This window comes from Podarcis liolepis (genome assembly GCF_965112155.1).
Source record: "Podarcis liolepis genome assembly, chromosome: 4".
In the NCBI taxonomy this organism is placed as follows: domain Eukaryota; kingdom Metazoa; phylum Chordata; class Lepidosauria; order Squamata; family Lacertidae; genus Podarcis; species Podarcis liolepis.
The window spans coordinates 9,741,219-9,751,594 of NC_139558.1; positions in this window are offsets into that span (position 1 = coordinate 9,741,219).

Genomic DNA, 10,376 nt, shown 5'->3' on the forward strand with positions numbered 1-10,376 from the left:
AGCAAATCTGTGCAAGTCAATGCACTTGACTGGAAATTAGGACCTCCAGGAAGATCGATTCTAGTTATTTTCCTTCTTGACCTGCTTGTTTTCTATGTGAAGGGCTCAAAAGATTTTTTTTTTTTAATGGAAGTGCCCATTTACAGTTTTAAGTGATAGAATCCAGGCAAGTGATGCTGATAAGAACTGAATGTAAGCCAGTGGGTGAATATACGCCATGCATTTTAAGTGCATAACTTTCTTGGGAACTGTAGTTTAGCCCTAACAAACTACAGTTCCCAGAATTCTTGGGGAGAACTCGTGTGCTTTAACTGTATGGTGGCTAAATATTTTCCCCACCAATGAATCCCTTACTAAACCACTATAAATTATCTCCTTTGGATTTGTTTTCTTATGGCAAACTCTGCTTTCTTCATGGAACGTCACATGAAAATTAGAGACTAGGACCCTGAAATTACCTGCCTTTCTCGTGTCAGATCTTCATTTCATGTTTGAAAGGCAGAGGAAGGGGCACACCAGCCTCTATGGAAAACAACTTAATTACATGGATCTGGGCAGTTCCTCCTTCCCCAGCTCTAAAACTTTCTGCAGAAAACTGCTGATGGCGGCATTGCACTTGAATTGTAGGACAGAAGAAAGCTTGAACTGAGAAAGGGCCTCATTAAGTTCACACTGAAAAAAATGTGAGAGTGATCTAGAAATTGGGGTGGAGGATGATTTTCGTGGACTTATTTGCCTCATGAGAAAAAAGCAATTTATTGGAGAGGGGGATCTGCAAAAAGTACCCACGGTGCAGAAGTCACTCTTGACAACCATTCCAGATGAAGACAGCTCTAAACTAACTATGTGGCATAATGGAGACCGCTCAGAGCGAGGTCAGGAAGGTTTAGCCTCACTCTGAATTAGCTATGTGGCACCGTCGCCTACAAATTTGGATGGGCTACATTGGACTGTAAGGGACGTGGGTGGCGCTGTGGTCTAAACCACTGAGCCTCCTGGGGTTGCTGATCAGAAGGTTGGCGGTTCGAATCCCCGCGACGGGGTGAGCTCCCGTTGCTCGGTCCCAGCTCATGCCAACCTAGCACGTCAAAGTGCAAGTAGATAAATAGGTACCGCTCTGGCGGGAAGGTGAACGGCGTTTCCGTGGGCTGCTCCGGTTCGCCAGAAGCAGCTTAGTCATGCTGGCCACATGACCCGGAAAAACTGTCTGCGGACAAACTCCGGCTCCCTCGGCCAGCATGATCACCGCAATCCCAACAGATTACCCCTAAAGGAATGCTGCCCTTGACAGAAAAAAACCCCAACCTGTTGTCCGTCTTGGCTTAAATAATCAAAACAAAAAAAATACAAAAATACAAAAAAGTAATAGATGGATCTTCTAGTCCAGTGTTTCCCAAACGTTTTTGGGCAACGGCACACCTGCTTACCGGAAAAAAATCTCGCGGCACACCACCATTAAAGCCCCGCCCCGTGACGTCAGCGCGCAGCGTCACGCGGGGGGGGGGGGACGCACAAAAGTGAACGTTTTTTCCCTTCCCCTTGCCGGGGTGGGAGGAGGCAGCAGAGCGAGGGCAGCTGAGGCGGCGGCGGCGATAGCGGGCGGAGGAGGAGCCGTCGCCGGGAGTTGCTGCTGCTGCTGTTGCTGCTGCTGCCCGGACATGCCGGCCTCCTCCTCCTCCGCTGTCTCGCGCTCCTCCCTTTTGCGCGAGCTGCCCCGCCGCTCGGCACCACCACCGCGGAGCCGCCCCCGGCTCGACGCGGATCCTCGCCGCCGCCGCCGCCGCCTCTCGCCGCCCGACTCGCCCGCCTCCCTCCCACGGCACACCAGCCGGTGTCTCACGGCACAGTAGTGTGCCGCGGCACACCGGTTGGGAAACACTGTTCTAGTCTACATTATATTGCAATCCAGCCAAACTTATGGTATTAAACACAGACAGAATCCAGAGCGAAAGATCCTGACAACAATTTCCTGAGTCAACTGAATGAAAATGGTGTAAAACTTGAGAGGAATAAAACAATGAGTTCTTGTTTTCATTAGATCAGGCCTTGTCCATAACAGAGAGTCATACAACTAACATGTACATAGGAAAATCTCCCTTAGAACTACATGACCAATCCAAGGACATCCCACTTTGGCGAAGTTCACGCCACTCTACCTGGAGCAACACCTCTGGCTGTCCCCATTTTGGCTAGTTGACTTTAACTATAAGATTAACCCTTAAACTACTAACGGAATGATCCCTGCTGTTGCCCTTCCAACAACCTGAACATTTATAGTTGCTTAATCCTCTCCCATGGAGCTTAGCCCTGGCTGGACAGTTCCCAGAATCCATCACAACTTAAGGGGTTTAATTTTCAGAGCAACCCGAGACAAGATGTCTTTGTCTTCTACTTTGTCTTTCTGATTTTTCAATTTGTTTCCTATCATTGTCCTTTGCCCTTAGAACTGTTTGTGTACTCCTGGGAGCAAAAAACTCCACGTGCTATTGTAATGCAAAACATGAAAGCTTTTCTGTAAACAAATGAAAAAAGCAAGAACGTTCCACTTTGAAAGTACAACTACAAGACAGCAAAGTTATGATTAAACCATTCTACAGGGGATTCATTACAAAATCTCATTTCTGGTAAATTTGACAATATTTCCAGAAGATTTTAGAGAGGAAAAACAAACAAACAAAGATCTCTGAACATTACACAGGAAGAAAAGCTATATTACCCTTTAAGCTAGTGCAGGGATATTAGCTGGGAGGCAGAGTACTGTCTGTGTGAGACGTGCAACAAGCCCATCTAACAGCAAGAAACCCATAAAGTCGATCAAGTCTGGGGGAAATGTACCGCGAGAAAGGAGGGAAGAAACCACACTGGAATCAGCCTCCGATATGCAACGGTGGCAGCGCAGGCCAAATCAGAAACCTCAGAACACACATTTTCAAAGATGCACAATTAATCCTGGAAACTAAAAGAAGCAATATGCTAAAAGGCTTTTTACACAGTCCCAGCCAGGAGAAGAAAGAACCAAAGGGCAGGAGGAGAGAGTCAGATGAGGTCATACCAGGCACTAGAAGTTCTCTCCTGTTCTACAACGAAAACGGAGACTTTTGCTGCAGGCAGGTGCACTTGAATGGTAGATGAACCGGCTGGATCCGGCCCATGGCCCGTCTCATCCTGCATCCTCACAGATGCTCTTGGGAAGCCTGCAGGCTGGACCTCTGCTGAAGGTTTCCTTGTCATGGTGATCAACCTTACCCTGAGTGAGATCTAGCTCAGTGTTGTCTTTTTTATAATATTTTTTATTAGTTTTACATAAAGATTATACACACATAAAAGAAACAGAAAAAAAGATTCTCTCAGACCTTCAGATCTCCCTTCATGGGTTCCATTTCCAAATTTTATCCCTGCATCTTTTACTGTAATCTATTATATAATCATACTATCCCAAATTCATGTTACTTTACAAGTGTCATTGTATTCCTGCCAATGATTTCAGCTGTTCTCAGTTGTCTCTCAAATATATTAAAATGTTATTCCAGTCTTTCACAAATCCTTGGTCTTCCTGGTTTCCAATATTTCCCCATCAGCCTCGCCATTTCTGCATATTCCATCAGCATCTCTTCTCTGGTTGGTACTTTTTCTTCTTTCCATCTCTGGGCTAAGAGCATCCTTGCTGCTGTCGTTGCATAGATAAACAGACTTTTCTTTTGGTAGTTCCGCACCTATAATTCCTAACAAAAAAGCCTTTGGTTTTTTGACAAAAGTTATCTTAAACATTTTTCTTCAATTCATTATCTATCATTTCCCAGAATGCTTTTACCACCGCAAATGGTAAACAGTATCTTCTTTCTTTTTCTCTGTATTGTCTAGCAGCGATTCTCAACCTGTGGGTCCCCAGATGTTGTTGGACTACAACTCCCATCATCCCTGAGCTCTGGCCTTGCTAGCTAGGGGTGATGGGAGTTGTAGTCCAACAACATCTGGGGACTCACAGGTTGAGAAAGGCTGAGGGACTGGCAGTGGAGTTTTAGGCAAGGTATCTCTCCCAACCCTGCCTGGCAATGAGAATATGCTGGAGATGCTCTGCCACTGAGGGATGATCTTTTTAGGCTGAGACTGCCACTCTAAAGCTGCTTACTAGAGAGTAAACTAGTGTGGTCACTTAGGCACGGCCAGAAAAAGAGGCCACAGAATTGCATAAACTTATTTGCAATGTAGGGACGCAGGTGGCGCTGTGGGTTAAACCACTGAGCCTAGGGCTTGCCGATCAGAAGGTCGGTGGTTTGAATCCCCACGACGGGTGAGCTCCCGTGGCTCGGTCCCTGCTCCTGCCAACCTAGCAGTTCGAAAGCACATCAAAGTGCAAGTAGATAAATAGGTACCACTCTGGTGGGAAGGTAAACGGCGTTTCCGTGCGCTGCTCTGGTTCGCCAGAAGCGGCTTAGTCATGCTGGCCACATGACCCGGAAGCTGCACGCCGGCTCCCTCGGCCAATAAAGCGAGATGAGCGCCGCAACCCCAGAGTCAGCCACGACTGGACCTAATGGTCAGGGGTCCCTTTACCTTTACCTATTTGCAATGTACAGGCAACCCCGTTTTGCCCGGAGGTTGTGTTCCAGGTCATCGTGTGTGACAACGGAGCGCCACACATTTCCGGGTTGGCTACTTCCAGGTTGTTGCAGTCATGCATCAATTGGACAGACATAAATTGGTCATTGCCTGCACGAATCGATGTTTAGAAACCATATCCTACAACTTAAAGAGAAATACAGTGCAGCTCATTGTATTTGTCTGCCATGCAGGCGCTACAAACTGTTGTTGAGCAGCTGGCCCCGGACCAGGCAGCCCTTCGAAGAGATGACACAGTGAAACAGAGGATTGGCCTCACTAAAGTGTGACACTCGGCCAACTGTAGGAAGGCCCACTGGACACAGCTGGGACTCAACTATACAGCTGCAAACAAAACGTTTTAAGAGTGTTTTAGGTGCAATATACAACGTGACACTAGATGGCAATGGTGAGCCTTATGGAAAATTAAATGTGCTTGTGCCCTTGGTAAACAGTTGTATCAGTGCCTCCTTTAGGAAAAAAAAAATCCCTTTTCTGCAATAACCATATAAGAAATTACAGTGGTACCTCGGGTTAAGAACTTAATTCGTTCCGGAGGTCTATTCTTAACCTGAAACTCTTCTTAACCTGAGGTACCACTTAAACTAATGGGGCCTCCCACTGCTGCCGCACCGCCACTGCACGATTTCTGTTCTCATCCTGAAGCAAAGTTCTTAACCTGCGGTACTATTTCTGGGTTAGCGGAGTCTGTAACCTGAAGCGTCTGTAACCTGAAGCGTCTGTAACCCGAGGTACCACTGTACTTCATTTTACATGTCCCAAGTACTCAAAGCATCCAGAGTGAGAGTGAGCTGAGGAAGAAGCGTGGAAAAAAATTGCATGCTGCAGTTTGAGCAAAACAGGAAGCTTTCCCCACATTTGATTGTACTGCAACATATGTGCCATAGTCTGATAGGTGTTTTCTGCACTCCCCCCTGGGCCTGGTGGGGGCTGGTTTTCCCAAACCCTAAGGAGTGTCCTGCTATGTTGAGGGGCTTCTGATTTCTGGAACATTCTTCCAGCCTTGCCTCCAGGCGGCTTCATACATTACCAGGAAGAGGCAACTGAAGAACTGCAAGGGATGAGACGCTCACATCATTTCTGTTGCAGAAACACAGATGACCTTTCTTCGTCTCCCAGCGTGCTGCGTGCTGAAACACAGGTGTAACCCGAAGACAGAGCGTTTTGTTTTATCTTTTATTTTAGGAACTTAGGAAGCTCCTTGACATCACAACACACTGAGGGATCTAAGCTTCCGGTGGGCTTTCTCCAAGTTGATGTCACAACAGGGTGCTCATTCCATAGGATCCTGCCTTCTTTTCAGCGACGAGAAACTCTTCAGTGTTTCCCCCCTCCCTTTTTAAAAATGCTTTTAATGGTTATAAATACAACAAGGTAAGATTTAGGAAAGCAAACAAACATTTTGAACTCTGCTTCTCTTTTAACCTAGTAGCAAAACACAAACGCGAGTGCACTTCACAACAGCCTTTCATCCGCAGCACTTCAAAGGAGGCTACACAAAACGGGAAAATTACCCTGAAGAAACTGGCTGTAGGCTGAGAGACGCAGCATATTAAAATGTTCCGAGAGTGCTTTAAAGTAGCAGCAAGCGAGTGCTCATTCACACAAAGCGCCAGGCGTTTGCGAACATATTCATGAAGGCGCAGTAAAAATAACTCAAGGCTCAAGAATACTTAACATGAGGGCTGAGAGCAGCGAGGTTGTAAGGAGGTGGAGGAACATTCCTTACTTATACTCACAGGACATAGTTCTTTTTCCTTCGTGTGCTGATGACTTGTCTTCCTGATGTTAAAGAGCAAATCTCATAATGGTTTGGAGCCCAAGTTCTTACAGGAGAGCCTCCCCCAGCACCACCAACCCGTACCTTGAGATCTGAGGCCACCAATAAGTCCAGCTTGTTGGCTGGCAACTCACAAAAGGGGAAAAGCAGTTCACACCATGGGATGGACTGGCTATGCTAGCTTCCTGCCAGAGGGGGCGCTGTTGCTTACCAGGAAGGAGAGGGTTGAGCTGGCAGAGAGGTTGGCGCAGTGCAAATAGTGATATCCTTGCTGCCTTACCCGACTCCCTTCTAGGTGGGGATGGGGTAAATCTGTCAATTTTGATTTCTCTCAGTCTCTCATTTCCCCTCTCTTCAGTTATCCACATTTCTACATCAGTCGTGAATCACATCACTCATAAAAATCCAGCAGCGTTTTAATGCAAATTTCTTCAAATAGACGCAGTCTTGCATGCAATTTGGCACATTTTTGCAAAGCAATTTCCCCTTACGTGCATGCAAAATATATGCAGTTTTCACTGTGAATTTTTTGACGCACACTTTAGCACAGTGAATGCATTTTTGTGCCTATCAGCTGGCTGGAAAACGTCATTTCGAAATTTGCAGAAGTGAGGATTTCGAAGGATAGCTGCGTTTCTGTTCTCGAATTGTTTCAGAAAGTGCAGATTCCGGAGGTGCATCTAGAAATACAAACTGAGTCCCTGTGGTGTCCTTGCAGAACTCAGCAGGAAGATGGGGACAAAACTAGAATTCCTTGGCTCTGGCACTGCCCATGCTTGACCTCCGTGACCTCCGATCTATCAGCTCCAATGACCACCGGCCACTGCTGCCCAGGACTGCACCAACTGGGACAGTCTCTTCCCCTGCCCTACCCCATTTCATTCCCTGCCCCCAATATGACATCATGCATAGAGAAGCAACTGGCTCACCTGTGCTATTACGTGATGCCCCACATATGCTGTGTGTGTGCATTTCTCTTGCACAATGTGAATGATGGCATGGCCCAATGGAGCTATGAAATATGAACCAGCTGATACAGGTGTATGTGGAAACTTTAGTGGAGTGGCAGTTTAGCCCTTCTGTAAAGTTTTTTTAATTCCAGAGGGGCAGTGGGGTTTGTAAGCAGCAGTGCCCAGTGCTTGGCAAAGTAAATACCTGCACGGCAAGCATATGTCTGTTTTATAAGAGTTTAATTGTCGTCGTTATTTACCTTCCTACCATGTTCTCTGTCGTCAGTGCCATGCCTGAAGCCATGTCGGACATACTGAAATACCAATAAAACCCGCAACAATAAACCGTTTTCCAATTCTAACAACAGCAATTAAAACCGCAGCCATAAAAGTAGCCGTAAAAGCCATCCAGAAGTTGGAACATGAAACCAGATCAAATCACCTTGAGCCAGCACTGAACCTGTTTCCCGAAGAACTGAGTTTTAACCAGCAGCGCTGGAACTTAACTCGCGTGCAAAAGCAGCCACACATTTTGCGCTGAGGGCAGCATCCCAGTGTCCTTCCTTTTGTGGAATCTGGGACTTGGGCAGTGGAATCAGAGCTCCAGCTCCAGATCTGTGCAGGTTCCACATGGGACCTGACAGTTTTAGCTGGCTATGGTGGTGGCACGGTAAGTAGCACTGGCTGGCTGGGTTTAGCCACCCATTTAATTTCCCATCATGCCCCAGAATGGTGCTACATCAGGGACAGTACAGGAAATTAAGAGAGTGCCTAAATGTAACTCCACGATTCTATCATTCTCTTAAGCCACAATGCTTCTCTACAGGGGCGCCATCTAGGGGACCCTGGGAGGCCAAGCCCCTCAATTTCCTTTTTTAAAATAATTTTTTTAATTGGTTTTCCATAATTTTACACAATTTAACGTTAACAATTTCAAACATTAAAAGAAAAGGTTCATTCAAACCTTCCCTCCCTCCGTGGGTTCCATATTTAAAATAAAGTATTCTGCACCTTTTACCCTTATCCATCTATTATATATCCATAGTTACCATAGTTGATTCCACATTACAAGTGTCATTATATCCCTGCCAAAGATTTAAACTGTTTACAGTGGTCTTTTAAACATATGGAAAATTTACTCCAGTCTTTTAGGAATACTTGATCTTCCTGGTTTCTGATCTTCCTTGTCAGTTTCGCCATCTCTGAGTACTCCATCAGTTTAGTCTGCCATTCTTCTCTGATCAGTACTTCTCCATCCTTCCATCTCTGGGCTAGCAGCATTCTCACTGCCGTCGTCGTGTACATAAAAAGTATTTTGTTTTCTTTTGGCAACTCTTCACCTATTATACAAGCCCCCCCCCCCAATTTTCAAGGAGGGGGCTGGGTCCCCTCAATATTCTGTGGTCTGTGGTTGGCCCCTCTGGCACTTCCCACAGCTATGACGGGCCCCACAGGGGCTACCTGCAACCATGACAGGCCCCATCGGGCCTCCCCATGGCTGTAGTAGGCCTTGTCGGGCCTCTTCACATGTGGACATCGCCCCACCCCAGTTGGGTGGAACCCAGTGAGCATGCTCCCCTGTCAGGGTTTCCATGGAACCACATGGGAACTGAGTTTCAGAGAAAGTGAAAGTGAACATCACCAAAGCCCTACTCCTGGCCATGGGGGAGAGGAGGGAGGGCTCCCCCCACCATTCCTCTGTGTCCAACCAGTCCCTGGCATCAGGGCGGCACTAACAGGGAAGGCCATCAGTTCAAAGTATTGCAGAGTTTCAGATGTTCAGGCATTTGGATAACTACGCAGACGTGAGTGGGGACTTTCCTCTACCACTTGTTTGCTAGTGATCCTAGCAGAAAATAACAAAATAATAATAATAATAATGGATAATTTCATGGAATGTACGCCTGACTAAAACAAATAAATGCCAGCCATGCTGTGAAAAGCAATTCGGCGTACTGTAGTGATTAAATCTGTAATTATAGTAATCATTCAGAACGGCAATGTTTTCAGAAGGGGTTTTTCCCCCTGCCAAGGTGCTTCAGGCATTAAAGCAAAAATCATTATAAAGAGCATAGCAATAAAAAAAGAAAAGAAAGATTTTACCTGGCAGCCTCCTGAAGTGGAAAATACTGTAAACAGTCCTTAGTTTCATGAGTGTGAATTTTGAGGTACAAGGATTCCACTGTGATGCTCGCATGAGGTGAGAAGGCAGAACATACCTGAGCATTAAGCATGAATGTTGTTTAGAACAAATTAGTGCATCTAAAAACAAGCTGGCTGTAGGTGAAGCCATGGTTTTATTTGCGCTTTATGTTCTGAAATGCCCTGCTATCAAGCTAATCATACAGAAGAGAAAATAATCTTCTCCAGAGAGAGATAGAGACAGAAAGACAGAGAGACACAGAGAACACCAATAGCTTCCAGAATGCCTTCTCAAGGGCCACAGAATTGTGCCCTATTTTAATTTTGTTTAGAGCTTCTGGAGTAAATGCAGAATGAACTTTTCTTAAATTCACCCATGGGCTGGCATAACTATGTTTAATATGTCTAGTTATGGTTTACCCCTCTTGACTTGCAGAACCAAGCTAGCTTTGACACTCATTGTGTGTGATGTTTAAATAGCCAGAGTGCAGTAGGGGCGAGGAGATAAAATGGATCATGGCCATGGTGTGCAAGGGAGGGGATGAACACCACCCCACTCCCCCCAAAACATCAGCCCCCTCCTCCAAAGCTTCTGTTAGCCCTTCCTCCAGGGGCTACTAGTAGATTAACTCTGATCTTCTCATGGTTGGCCATCTCAGTTCTGTTTCCACACCTCCTGTGGCTACTTGCTTACACAAAATGGCAAATCCTCTGTCCCTGACCCTGGGCTTTACCCTGGAGACCCTGAGGAGGCTTAAACCCTGAAACTTCAGGTCAACTCCCAGACCTGGTAGTCTTAATCATGACCCATTGAACTGGCTTGATGTATCTATTTTGTTGCAGGTGGGCATTCATATTCCCACCTGGGATATGGGGACAACCAC